This window comes from Macaca fascicularis, chromosome 8, assembly GCF_037993035.2.
Source record: "Macaca fascicularis isolate 582-1 chromosome 8, T2T-MFA8v1.1".
Lineage (NCBI taxonomy): Eukaryota > Metazoa > Chordata > Mammalia > Primates > Cercopithecidae > Macaca > Macaca fascicularis.
In genome coordinates, this window is record NC_088382.1 from 100,464,150 (window position 1) to 100,477,934 (window position 13,785).

Sequence of the window (13,785 nt, forward strand, 5' to 3'; positions counted from 1 at the left end):
GTACAGGAGTTTGAGAAATAGTTTAGGAATAAGTCCAGCCTCAGCCTGATCTCCTGACCCCAGGGGTACAATTCTCATTCCAGAGGTAAGGGGAATATGTTACTATAATGTGCCTGCAGAAGTCAATTTTTGGATATAAGCCACCCTCAAGGAGGGACCAGGTCCACAATTGGAATATCTTTAGGTAAGATGGTGCTTGTTGGGAGAAAGTTTGTCAGCAGCCAACACCTGCAGTACCTGGGGGACAGGTGCACTGGTCTGGCAAAGGGCATCTGGGCAAAGCACCACCACCATTGGCTCCAGCCCACTTGGTACCACTCAGATTTATTTGCGGCTTGCATTCAGTGTTCTCAGTATACTCACAACTTCTTCTGGTTTTGGTTTAGTCATAATTTCGTGTAAAAATTACAAGATGAAGACTAGCGAGACAAACTACAGCCCTGCTGTTGCTATTGGTCCTGAAAAAGCAAGTGAAACTCATGATGACCTTCCTTTACCACTATGCTTTATTGCTTTCAATCTCAGTTCATATATCTGATGGCCTAGGTGGCTTGCCTGCTGGCTGGCCTAGGCTCACACTCTTGAGGGTTTTGAGCCCCTTGATTACCATGCCCTTATCAGGCCATGGTTGAATTTGCCCATTTTAATTAAAATTGGACTGGGGAGGTGACCTAGAGATGCCTAGTGGATAATGTGTTTGCCAAGCATATTTCTCCCTGCCTCTCTTGTATAACACCAGCCTTATATTCTCATGATAATCCACACAGCATCTCATTTCTTTGTCTGCTGGTCTATTGGAACTATAATCCCAAAGAAAATAGGTAGCACAGGTAACAGCCACAGCTTTGTGTTTAGTAAAACATTTACTGAGTCCTTTGGTGAAAGTGCTCCCTTTCTAGGAACTAGGATCTTCATTCCTGCAGAGTCTAAACTCACAGAGGTGAGAAACACAAATTCCCCAAGTAGGTCACTGGGAATGATGGTGACTGTGGCTATTTCTGTTTCTGTGCCTTAGCTTCTAGATCCAAGTGCTCTATCTATTGGGAACACAATAGCATGTAAAGGTTGTTGATTTCAGGCATTTACTGTACCCTGAAGAAGAGTGCCCACATTTGCAGGTAAATCGTATCTGTAAACGGTATGTTGCAGGAGCAGTGGGTCCTCTCATCATCACGTGACCACTACTGTTCCTCCTTTACTATAAAGTGAGTCTCTTGGTCCAAGGCAATGCCATATAGGATATCATTGTTTTAAAAAAGCCAGTACTCTGGTGATGGTACTGGTTAAAGCACTATAGAAAGGACAGGTTAACCCATATTTCTATCTCCTTTTCAGGGAAGAAGTGGTCCATGTAATCAAGTTACTACCAGCTGTCTGATTCATCTCCTTAAAGGATGATCTCATATCATGGGCTTAGGGGTGACCTTTCTTATTGGTCAGATATTTAGCAGTGGCATTAGCTAGATCAGCCCTGGTGAGAAGGCACCTATACCTTTGGGCCCATGCATAGCCTCCATTTTTGAAACCACGGCTGCTCCATTGATGAGCACATTGCACAAGCACAGGGGTAGACAAGGACAGAGGTGACAGGCAAGCAATCTTATTCACCTGGTGGTTCAGTGCCTCATCTGCACTGAATGTTTTCTGGCAGGCATTAATGTAGAATAAAGATATTCACATTTTGTGCCCACTTCCCCAGGTATACCAAGGTGCCTTTTACTTAGACCTCATTGTCCCCAATCTTCTTATGTTGCTTCTTCCAGGTCACTGATGAATCAGTTAAGCCATTTATCACTACCCATTATTCTATGTAAAGTCTTAATTGGGACCATTTTTCATTCCACACAAATACATTATAAGGTTCTCTGTCAAAGAGCTCTATTCTTTGGGAGGAGCTTACCTCACCACTGTCTTTTAGGGTCACCCATGTGTTAGGATATAGTTAATCATCAGTCCATTTTCAACCTGCAGAACATACTGAGCTAAACCAACTTTGAGCCAAGCCTGCATTTTTTCCTCCTCTGTCACCTGATCTTATGGAGCCCCATAGACCATAGTGAGAGCTGAAGGAGAGGTATTGGTTCAAAAGTGCTGAATGTGGAAGGTATGGCTCACCTGTTCTTATAGATTACTCTTGCCTTCTAGACATACTGAAGTCCAATCCCAAATATTCCAACACCCCATGAAGATGGATTTCTGCTGATGATATGACAGTGAGTCCGACAGAACTCAGTTCAGGGTAGATAGCTCAGAGTTTATGGTCAACTAATGTCCCATAATCATGAGCTCAGTCTCCACTAGGGCCCATCAACATGCCAAAAGATGCTTTCTTATTCTCCATATAGTTCTCTACTGCAGACAACATGGCCTGCATCCTGAACCTTAGGCATCTGTAATGTGATTCTCTTATTAGGCCTTGCTAGAAATTCCACACAGAAAGCTATACTACCATGGAATCGATTGGGTCACGTATTAGTTCATTTTCACACTGCTGATAAACACATACCTGAGACTGGGCAATTTACAAAAGAAAGAGGTTTAATGGACTTACAGTTTTGCGTGACTGAGGAAGCCTCACAATCATAGTGGGATGTGAGAAGGAGCAAGTCACGTCTTATATGGATGGCAGCAGGTAAAGAGAGAGCTTGTATGGAGAAACTCCTCCTTACAGAACCATCAGATCTTAGAAGAATTACTTATTCACTATCATGAGAACAGCACAGGAAAGACCTGCCCCCATGATTTAATTACCTCCCACTGGGTCCCTTCCACAATACAAGGGAATTCAAGATGAGATTTGGGTGGGGACACAGCCAAGCTATATCAGCTCATATGGTCCACTAGGCAGGGCTGCTTGTACCACAGCCTAAACCTGCTACAGAATACTTTCTTGCTCTGAATCCTACTCAAAACAGGTAGCCTTCCATGTGACTTTATGAATGATTTGAAGCATTTCCACAAGCAATATATGCTGCTTCCAAAACCCAAAGAGGCCTATTTAGTTGTGCTTCTTCCTTAGTTGTAAGGAGGGACAAGGTAAAATAACAGGCCCTTCACTGTGAAGGAGATGATTGGCATATCCCACATTACTGACCTCTAAAAGGTTTTCCAGCGTAACATGCTTCTCAAATGATTCAGGGGTTAGCTCTTACCCTCTGGAGTATGTGTCTTATCAGTGCATCTAGGGTACTTGCCAATTCCTGTTCATTAGTTTCAAATAAAATATCAGCAATATAATGGACCAACATTAAGGTCCATGGGATATTGAGATGATCCAGATGCTTTTGCATAATATTGTAACAGATATCAGGAGAGCTAACTAGCACTGGAGCAAAACTGAGAATACATTGTCATCTATGTCTTACTCAGACCACATGGGAGTGTGAACAGTTTTTGCTCTTCCTTCTTGATGACTGGAGAAGAATGCATTTTCCGGATAAATAGCCACCTACCACGTACTAGAGACAGGAATATTTATCTCTTTTAGTAAAGACAGTACATTTGGCACAGATAACTATTTGGCTAATTTTGCAGTATCTGCTGCCATCTACTATATTTGGTTCTTGTAGGGCCAACCTGATGAATTAAATGGGGATACGATGGAGCCTACCACTCCTATATCCTTTAAGTCTTTGAGAGTGTCACTAATTCCTGCCATTCTACCCATAGTGTGATAGTATTTTTTTGTTTACTATTTTGAAAAAGGAAGCTTCAGGGGATTCCACTTGGCCTTTCCTACTCCAGTAACTCTTCTTCCACAGGTGAAGGAACAAATGTGACAATTCAGCCAACTAAATATATTTCTTCTTATTTTACACTTATGAATGGGAAAAATGACCACTGGGAGGGTCTGTGGGCCCAGTGGACCAATGGTGTAATATACCCAAGAAAGTTCTCTACTTATTATGTGACCTCCATTGACTGCTGCTGTAATGTGGGAGGAGGGGCTTGTAGTGAGATTTATGGTTTCCAAGTTTTAGTGTCAGCTCAGACTCTATATCCAACAACCTTCAAAAAGTATGGGTATCTCCAGTGTACAATTACACAGTAAGTATCTGTAGATCCCTTTAGGGGAATTATTGGGAGTTAATACTTGCTGTGGTATTGTGGGGCTCTTTATTCAAGATGCCTTAATTTCTCTTTTAATGATTAATTCTGAGAACTGTCTCAAGTCTGAAAACTGACTGAGGGATGATGCCTTTACTTTGGGCAGCTTGTGTGTTTTTTTTTTTGGTTTTGTTTTTGTGTGTGTGTGTGTGTGTGTGTGTACAATTGGCTATCCATGCATCTTGCCTCTGAGAACACCACGTTTTATGAGCCATCTCCATAAATTCTTGAAGGCCAGGCCCCCTGGCCGCCATTCTGACCTTCTGCCCATAACAGTAATGATACTCGTCTTGTCTCTGGTAGTTACATGCTGTTGCCTGACTTCTGCTATTCTGAGATCCATCCTTCCCATTGTCATTAAGGAACCCAATTCTATAACAGTATCTTCCACTGTCAACCTACAGGGGACAGCCACCATTGTGCTTGTCAGTGATTACAGAATCCCTCTCACCAGAGTATTCCTTCTTGTCAAAAGAAATGTTCTTTGGCCTTTCCAAGGAAGTCAACTAGTGGATCTTCTAGTCTTACATAATAAATTTAGCACTCTCACTTCTCCAAAACTTTTGATCCCTATCGGGATCAACTATTTCAATGTAAATTCTTTCCATTTTCCATAAGTGTCAGCCAGCTGAGAAATATAGAGAAAGAGTACAAAGAGAGGAATTTTATAGCTGGGCCACTGGAGGTGACATCACATATCAGTAGAACCATGATGCCCACCTGAGCCTCAAACTAGCAAGTTTTTTATTAAGGGTTTCAAAAGGGGAGGGGGCGTAAGAATGGAGAGTAGGTACAAAAATCACATGCTTCGAAGGGCGAAAAGCAGGACAAAGATCACATGCTTCTGAGAGAACAGGACAAAGGGCAAAAGCAGAACTACTGATAAGGGTCTATGTTCAGTGGTACATGTATTGTCTTCATAAACATCTTAAATAACAGAAAACAGGGTTCAAAGCAGAGAACCGGTCTGACCACAAATTTACCAGGGTGGAGATTTTCCCCACTCTAGAAGCCTGAGGGTTCTGCATGAGACTGGGGCGTATCTCAGTTCTTATCTCAACCGCATAAGACAGACATTTCCAGAGCGGCCATTTATAGACCTCCACACAGGAATGCATTCCTTTCCCAGGGTATTAATATCAATATTGCTTGCTAGGAAAAGAATTTTGTGATATCTTCCCTACTTGCACGTCCATTTATAGGCTCTCTGCAAGAAGAAAAATATGGCTCTTTTTGCCTGAACCCGCAGGCAGTCCGACTTTATGGTTGTCTTCCCTTGTTCCTTAAAAATCGCTGTTATTCTATTCTTTTTCAAGGTGCACTGAATTCACATTGTTCAAACACACATGTTTTACAATCAATTTGTAGAGTTAACACAATTATCACAGTGGTCTTGAGGTGATATACATCCTCAGCTTATGAAGATTAACAGGATTAAGAGATTAAAGTAAGACAGGCATAAGAAATTATAAAAGTACTATTTGGGAACTGATAAATGTCCATATTAAACTGAAATCTTCACAATTTATGTTCCTCTGCTGCAGCTCTAGCTGGTCCCTCCGTTTGGAGTCCCTGACTTCCCGCAACAGATCCCTGCCTAAACTGCCTGAGAGCATTCTTTTAGAATTTATTTATTTATTTATTTATTTATTTATTTATTTATTTCATTAGTTAATTTAAAGATTCAGGGGGTACATGTGCAGGTGTGTTATATGGGTTTATTGTGTTATGCTGAGGTTTAGGTTTCTAATGATTCCATTGCTCAAGTAGTAAACATGGTACCCAATAGGTAGTTTTTCAACTCTGTCTCTTCTTTTAGAATCCCCAGTGTTTATTGGCTCTATTTTTGTGTCCATGAGTACTTAGCATTTAGCCCCTACTTATAAATGAGAACACATAGTATATGGTTTTATGTTTCTATTAATTTGCTTAGGATAATAGTCTCTAGCAGCATTCATGTTGCTGCAAAACACATGATTTCATTTCTTTTTTATGACTGTGTAGTACTCCATGGTGTATATATATCACATTATTTTAGTTCAGTCTGCCATTGATGGACATCTCAGTTGATTCAAGTCTTTGTTATTGTGAGTAGTGCAGTGATGAATATATGAGTGCATGTGTCTTTGGGGTAAAGTGGTTTATTTTCCTTTGGGCATATACCCAGTAATGGAATTGCTGGGTCAAAAGGTAATTCTATTTTTAGTTCTTTGAAAAATATCCAAACTGCTTTCCACAGTGGCTGAATTAGTTTACATTCCCATCAGTTATGTATAAGCTTCCTTTTTCTCCACAACTGTGCCAACACATGTTATTTTTAAACTTTTTAGTAATAGCCATTCTGACTGGTGTGAGATGGTATCTCATTGTGATTTTGATTTGCATCTCTCTCATTATTAGTGATAATGAGCATTTTTTCATATGCTGCTTATCCACTTGTATGTCTTCTTTTGAAAAGTGTCTGTTCTTGCCCTTTGCCTACTTCTTAATGGGGTGGTTTGTTTGTTTGTTTTATAAATTTGTTTAAGTCCCTAATAGATGCTGGATATTAGACTTCTGTCACATGCATATTTCTCCATTCTGTATGTCTGTTGTCTGTTTACTCTTGATAATTTCTTTTTCTTTTGTTTTTTTTTTTTTTTTTTTTTTTTTTGAGGCGGAGTCTCACTCTGTCACCTAGGCTGGAGTGCATTGGCATGGTCTCAGCTCACTGCAAGCTCCACCTCCCAGGTTCACACCATTCTCCTGCCTCAATCTCCCAAGTAGCTGGGACTACAGGCACCTGCGACCACACCCAGCTGCTTTTTTTGTATTTGTAGTAGAGATGGGATTTCACCATGTTAGCCAGGATGGTCTTGATCTCCTGACCTCGTGATCCACCCGCCTCAGCCTCCCAAAGTCCTGGGATTACAGGCGTGAGCTACTGCGCCTGGCCCTCTTGATAATTTATTTTGCTGTGCAGAAGCTCTTTAGCTTAATTAAGTCCCGCTTGTCAATTTTCATTTTTGTTGCATTTGCTTTTGAAGACTCAGTCATAAATTCTTTGTGTAGGCCTATATACAAGAGTATTTCCTAGGTTTTCTTCTAGAATTTTTAGTTTGAGGGCTTAAACCTCAAGGTTTAAACCTAAGCCCTAAGTCCTTAATTCATCTTGAGTTTATTTTATTTTATTTTATTTTTTTGAGACAGGGTCTTGCTCTGTCACTCAGGCTGGAATGCAGTGGTGCCATCACGGCTCACTGCAACTTCCGTACCTCAGGCTCAAGTGATCCTCCACCTCAGTCTCCTGAGTAGCTCGGACCACAGGTGTGCATCACCATGCCTAGATGTTTTGTTTGTTTCGTATTTTTAGTAGAGACAGAACCTGACCATATTGCCCAGGCAGGTCTTGAATTCCTGAGCTTGAGAGATCCACCTGCCTCAGCCTTCCAAAGTGCTGGGATTACAGGTGTGAGCCACTGTGCCCAGCCTTGAGTTGATTTTTGTAGATGGTGAGAGGTAAGAGTCCAGTTTCATTTTTTTTTTCTGCATATGGGGAGCCAGTTTCCCCAGCACTATTTACTGAATAGGGTATCCTTTCCCCGTTGTTTATTTTTGTTGACCTTGTCAAAGATCAGAAGCACTGTGGCTACAAGGTCATCTAACTAGCATCAAGCCTCTTGCAAACTGTATGATCTTGGGATCATTTAAATTTCTGAGGCTCAATTTTCTTGTGAATGAAATGGGGATAACAATAATACCTACCTCATAGTGGGAGAACGTTAAATGAGTTCTGAGAAGGACATGTGATTCTAAAAGACCCTGGCTCCATTTCAGAAATAAAAAATATCATTTTACCACTACTGTAAGAGTTCTTTGATGGATGCTATTTGGTTGGGACTTAGAATATTGCCTCTTCCTAGATTCCCCAGGGCTTTACTGAACCGGTGTGTTGGAAACCACTGCTCTCCCACCCCAACCCTGCCTAATATTAGTCTCTTTGGATATAGCTGCTGCCTCCTCCCTGGATCGCAGGTTCTATCTGCTGGCCTCCACGCCCAGTGGGCAGATCTGGTTCTTAACTCCAGCCCCTCTAAACTACTTCTCACTTCCTCTCAGTCTGCATTGGGTGGAAGTGGTCCTACCCCTGGAAGAAGTACAATGGAGTTTACTATGGTCTCTGTGCTTTGGAACTAATTGCATTATGAAGCAAGAGCCAGCTTCAGAGTGTAAGAGTCTTCAAAACCACCATGTCATTTCATTTATTCAGCTTCAGTGCTTTAGAATATATTTGTACTGCATCACTGTGTCATTTTGCAACTGAGTATTATTTTCAAGCATGATTTGTTCCTGTCACATAAAATGATAAATTTGTTCATTTAGAACTGCAAATCTAGTTATTCATGCTTTATGTAAGCAAATTAATTTTTTTTCTTTGGGATTCTTGACAATATTTAATATTATGAATTCTATCAAGATGTTATAAAAGGAATCTGAATTTTTAGAATCATAGTAAATTGCAAAATGGGTTTATTAATTTGGGGAGGAGAGGTGTTGCAGAAGAGGTGACATGTGAGCTGGGACTTGGAGGAAGACGTCAAGTTCCCCAAGTGCAGATATGGGGTAGGGGAGAGCAGAGAGTTGGATATACTGGAGAGAAGATGGCATGAGCAAAGGTGTGGGGAAGGGAAAAGATGGGGTTGGAGTGAAACAAATCTACTGGTGCCCAGTTTGGAACACAGTCCAAACAAATGGCTAGAAAGGTATTATGGGGACACATCTATAGAAATCCTTGAATAATGCCTTTTTGATGTATCCATCCTTCAGCCTTGCTGCTTCAGAGCGAATGAAATTAATTCATGTGTGATAATAAAATCATAAGTAATGTTATAGGGTGTTGATATACATACCAAATCTTTTGAGGTTAGAGTCACAATGGATCTATTAGAGGAAAGCAGACCCAAAATGAAAATTATTCTCTTCTTATTTATGACAAGTGCTATGGTATCATAATATGAACATCTCTCTTAAGGTGAAATGCTTAAAAATATAAATAACTGCAATATTTCTGATTATAAAATGTATGCAATCATTTGTTGTAATTTTTAAACATGAAAAATATTTAGAAAGAAGGTCAAAAGTCACTTTAAACACTTTCATCCAGATAAAATGGCCACTAATGTTTTGTATTTTGGTGATCTTTCTTCCCAAAGTCTTGTGTGTGTGTGCATGTGTGCATGTGAAGGTAAGTATATGTGTACATGTGTGTGCATAGGCATGTATGAGCCTGTGTCTGGAAAGTGGGCTCATGGGAAGAGAGGCAACCAGATTTTGCACAGTCTTGAGAGCAACACAATGGATATTTGGACTCAGTCTCAAGGTCAGTGGTGGCCACTGAACATTTATGAACAGAGTAAAAAATGAGATAGTATGTTCAAGATTGTTGCTCTGACTGTGACATTAATAGGGAAAGGAACTATGAGAGGTCAGGTATTTCAGGAGGAGGCTATAACTCTGGAGTTGAGATACTCAGAGAGGTGAAGTAGGGCAGAAATTCAGGCAGGTAGATGGCTGTGCATTTCAGAACTATTTATGTGTTTAAATTCACAAGACCTTGTGGATGATCAGATTTGTGAGAGTTGAAGGAAATCAAAGGTGATTCTTACTCTTCTTTAAAAATAAAAAGATGAAAGTGTTCATCAAAGTGTGTCCTGTTCTCTTGCTCATATTCACAAGGCATTACAAAGAGATTTATAAAATTGCTTATTACATAAATTAATGATAATGAACTTTACTGAGCAATCATTTTGAGCCAGAAGTGAGATATTTCATTTAATCCTCACAACTGTCCATGAAGTAAGTGCTTTATCACCATTTTTACAGATTAAGAAATGAGGCACAGATAGGATAAATGATTGACCTAAGGACACATAGTTCAGAAGTAAAAGAGCCTGTGTAAGACCTAATTCTCTCTTTCTCAGAATTTCACATTATAATGATGACGGTTATGGACTGGATTTTTCGCCACCCCACCACCCAAATTCATTTGTTAAAATGAGGTTGCAAGGGTGGAGGTTTAATCCAATAAGGCTGATATCCTAACAAGAAAAGGAAGAGACACAAAAGCTCTCTCTCCACACACACATATAGAAAAGGTCATGTAAAGGTATAGCAAGAAGGTAACTGTTTACAAGAGAGGAAGAGGGCCCCTGCCAGGAACCAAATCAGCTGACACCTTGATCTAGGACTTCCCAGCCTCCAGAACTGTGAGAGAGTTAATTTCTGTTGTTTCTGTCCCCTACTCTGTGGTATTTTGTTATGGCAGCCTGAGCTGATTAATACAATGTCTTCTAGTAGCAACAATCAAAGAGAATTCAGTGACATTAGGGAATCCTTTTAAACCTAAAGCAAGTTTGCCAACTGGAAGATGGGCAGTTCACTTAAAAGAATTTTAAAAGTCCAACTTCTTAGACATTAAGTATCAATTAAGGCTAGTAGGGCAGAACTTCATGATTACTTAGAAGTTTTCTTTTATTTTTGAAATGATTGGTATTGTTAATTTTTAAAGTGTTAATCCTTTTAAGCCAAAACTTTCTCCTTTCTTTTTTTTTCCCCCAACAGACAAATTTGAAGCGGGGAAGGAAATTGGAAGGAGGAAGTCACTGCTGTTGTTAAGCTCTGAGAATTTTGCCAAGTGTAATTCAGTCTGTAAATTGCTTTTGTAAAATAAATTCTTGGAAAACAGTTGCAAAGATGTAAATAAAATTCTGTATTTTATATAGTACCTACAAAGGATTGAATCTACTCACCTCAAGGGTCAACTATGATCCAAAAGGACTAGTTTTGTTCTTAAAAAATATTATAACAGGTTTATGTTGTTGGTTCTAAAATGTCTACTACTTCAGCTATTCTGAAGAATAGCTGCATGAATAGAAGAATATGATTTCCAACTTGTGGAGTGAAAAGCAGCTTAATAAATCTAGTTTAAAAATCACTTTAAATTTTTTTCAAATAACCTTGGCTCACTCACAAGCTAAGTAACATATTTTAGCTTTCAGGGGTTCTGTTTAGAGAAATTGTTAAGTGGTCCATCTGTTTTATATGTATTTCCCTAATTAGAAGCTAATTTGCACTTTTTAAGGGAAATATCAAACGCATTACAGAAGCCCCTTTGTATATATAAAGGAGCAACCAAGAGCAGAAAATGGAAACCAGGGTGAAACTGGGTGGTTTTATCCTCTCGATAATTGCAGGCATATGAAGAAAGTCATGACTACCATAACGCCTGCCAAGGTGAAGAGTGGGCACATTATGGCATTCACAGTATCATGCACCTCCCTCTCTTTACGTCTCTTTGAGGTTAATAAAGTTCATGATACTGTACACATAATGATGATCCTACTGTGCATGGATTGCTGATTTATTCAACCAGTATTCACTGAGAGCTGGGACACAATGAACAAAACAGACAGGGGCTGCCCATAGGGTATTCACAGTGAAATCTTCACCCATTCTCATGAATCCCACAAAGTTTTATGAAGTTTTATATAGTCTTTAGAAATAAAATTAGGGCTTGGACAGGTTAAGTGACTTGCCCATGGCTCAGTGGCTGGCATGGCAAAGCTGGATGTGGGTCCCCAATCCTGCCCCTACTGCATTTCCTCCTAATGATTCCCCAGGGTTTAGTAACCCATCCTTAGGAATTTTACTGTGAGATTCCTAAATGTCCACATCAGTGTGAATAGGCCAAGTCTGAAATAAATTAGGCCTTTTTGTTACGACCTGGGCAAAACCCTTAGGGCCTCTATACAGAGCTGCCAGATTCTCTCTTCCATCTCCCTACATCTCCCTATAATCCTTAATTTAAAAAAAAAAAAGTAGATGCAAAATTACAATAGCTGTTTTCTGCATTTTCTGACTGTGAAATGGTAGCTTAATTCATCAAAGTCTAACCTTTCTTTTTGGGGGAGGCAGGGGTTCCTGCACTTTGTTTCCCTAAGTACATCCTTAATCTGCCACTTGGTGACCCAGCTCTCAGCTCTGCCCACCTCTAGAAGCTGATGCTTATAAATCTTTCACCAGATTTTGAGGCCTCTCTGCTTTGTCTCTGTATCTTTTTAATCATCAATTCATGTCACTGGACGTTATGACAAGGAAGAAGCTAACATCATTCAATTTCTTACTGTGATGCCTATGTTCAGTATAAGATTTATTTCACCTTTCCTTCCTTTGTTCATTCATTCCACATTTATTGAGTGCCTACCATGTGTGTAGCAATATACCAGGCACAAGATACAGACGAAAAATAGAGTTCCCACTCTGAAGCATCTCAGAGTTCAGACAGGCAGACAGAGAAGATACTAAAAAATCATTTTTAAAAATGTGATAAGGGACATGAAAGGGGTACGCAGAGAGTGCTATGGAAACAAGGAAGAGGAGAAACCATTCCAGCCCAGGGGATTGGTGGGGATGGAGCAGGGAGGAGGCTATTCTGCAGAGGAAAAGATGTCTGAGCTGATTCTTAAAAAGCCAACTAAGTGATGGGCCACATGATTAAGAAACACATATATTCTAGGCAGATAATGCCAAGGGCAATGGCCCAGGAGCATGGGAGAGCAGTGCACATCAAGGGACCTACAAGTAATGATAAATAGACACTTTTTTTTCTGCCATTATTTTTATGCAGGGTTCTGTGCTAAGTGTCTTGCATACATTATTTAACTGAATTCTCATCTAAACCCTGTGCAGCAGATACCATTCTTATTTCTATTTGAGAGTTGAGAAAAACAGAGGCTAAATAACATGCCTTAGTATTATCCAAATATAATAAGAAGCTAGGCTAGGCTTTGAATATCATAATTTGCCTGCTCAACCACTCCATGCCACTCCAGTAATTCTGTGTGGCCAGAATGTTGAGGCTGGGAAGGAGGCAGAGAGAGAAAGGCAAGAGATGACACAGAAAAGGTGATTTTATTTTAAAGGCTCCAGTGAGCCTCTGAAGGATTTTAAGCAGGTGTGTGCTATGCTTAGATGTGCATTTTAGAAGCCTCACTCTGTGGAAAGGATAAAGTACAGATGAGAAGAAAGCCAGATTGGAGACAGATAAATCAGACAGGCAGCTGGGCAATACCCCTGGTGAGAGATGACAGTTTTTTTGTATCATAGTGGTGAAAGAGATGGAGAGGAGAGGAGTGATTCCAAAGATATCCCTTGCAACTGATTAGAGAGAGATGAGGATGGGATAGAGGTCGGGTGAAGGACCGTGAGGGAAGGAGTCCAAGATTATTTCGGGGTTTCTCTTTTGGATGAATTGGTGAAGGCTGATGTTATTCAACAAGTGATGGAGCATAAAATAATTAGGAAAAATGATGAATTCCTTTTTAGACATGCTCAATTCAAAATGCCTAAGAAACATTCATAAGAAGATATATAGCAGTCAGACTGAAATATGAATCTACATAGTCATCAGCCTACAGATGAAAAATCATGGGCTTGGGTAATATCAGTGTATGGAGGAAAGAAAGACAGCAAGAATGGGAAGGGAATAGATGAAGTAAGGGTACAATTTAGAAAATGTAACATCTAGAAGTCTAGAAGAATGAGGAGACTCCATGAAGACTAAGTAGAGTAGGAGGAACATGATTAGAAAGAAAACGCAAGAATTTCAAGAAGGAGGGAAAAATCTGTAGCGTCCGGGGC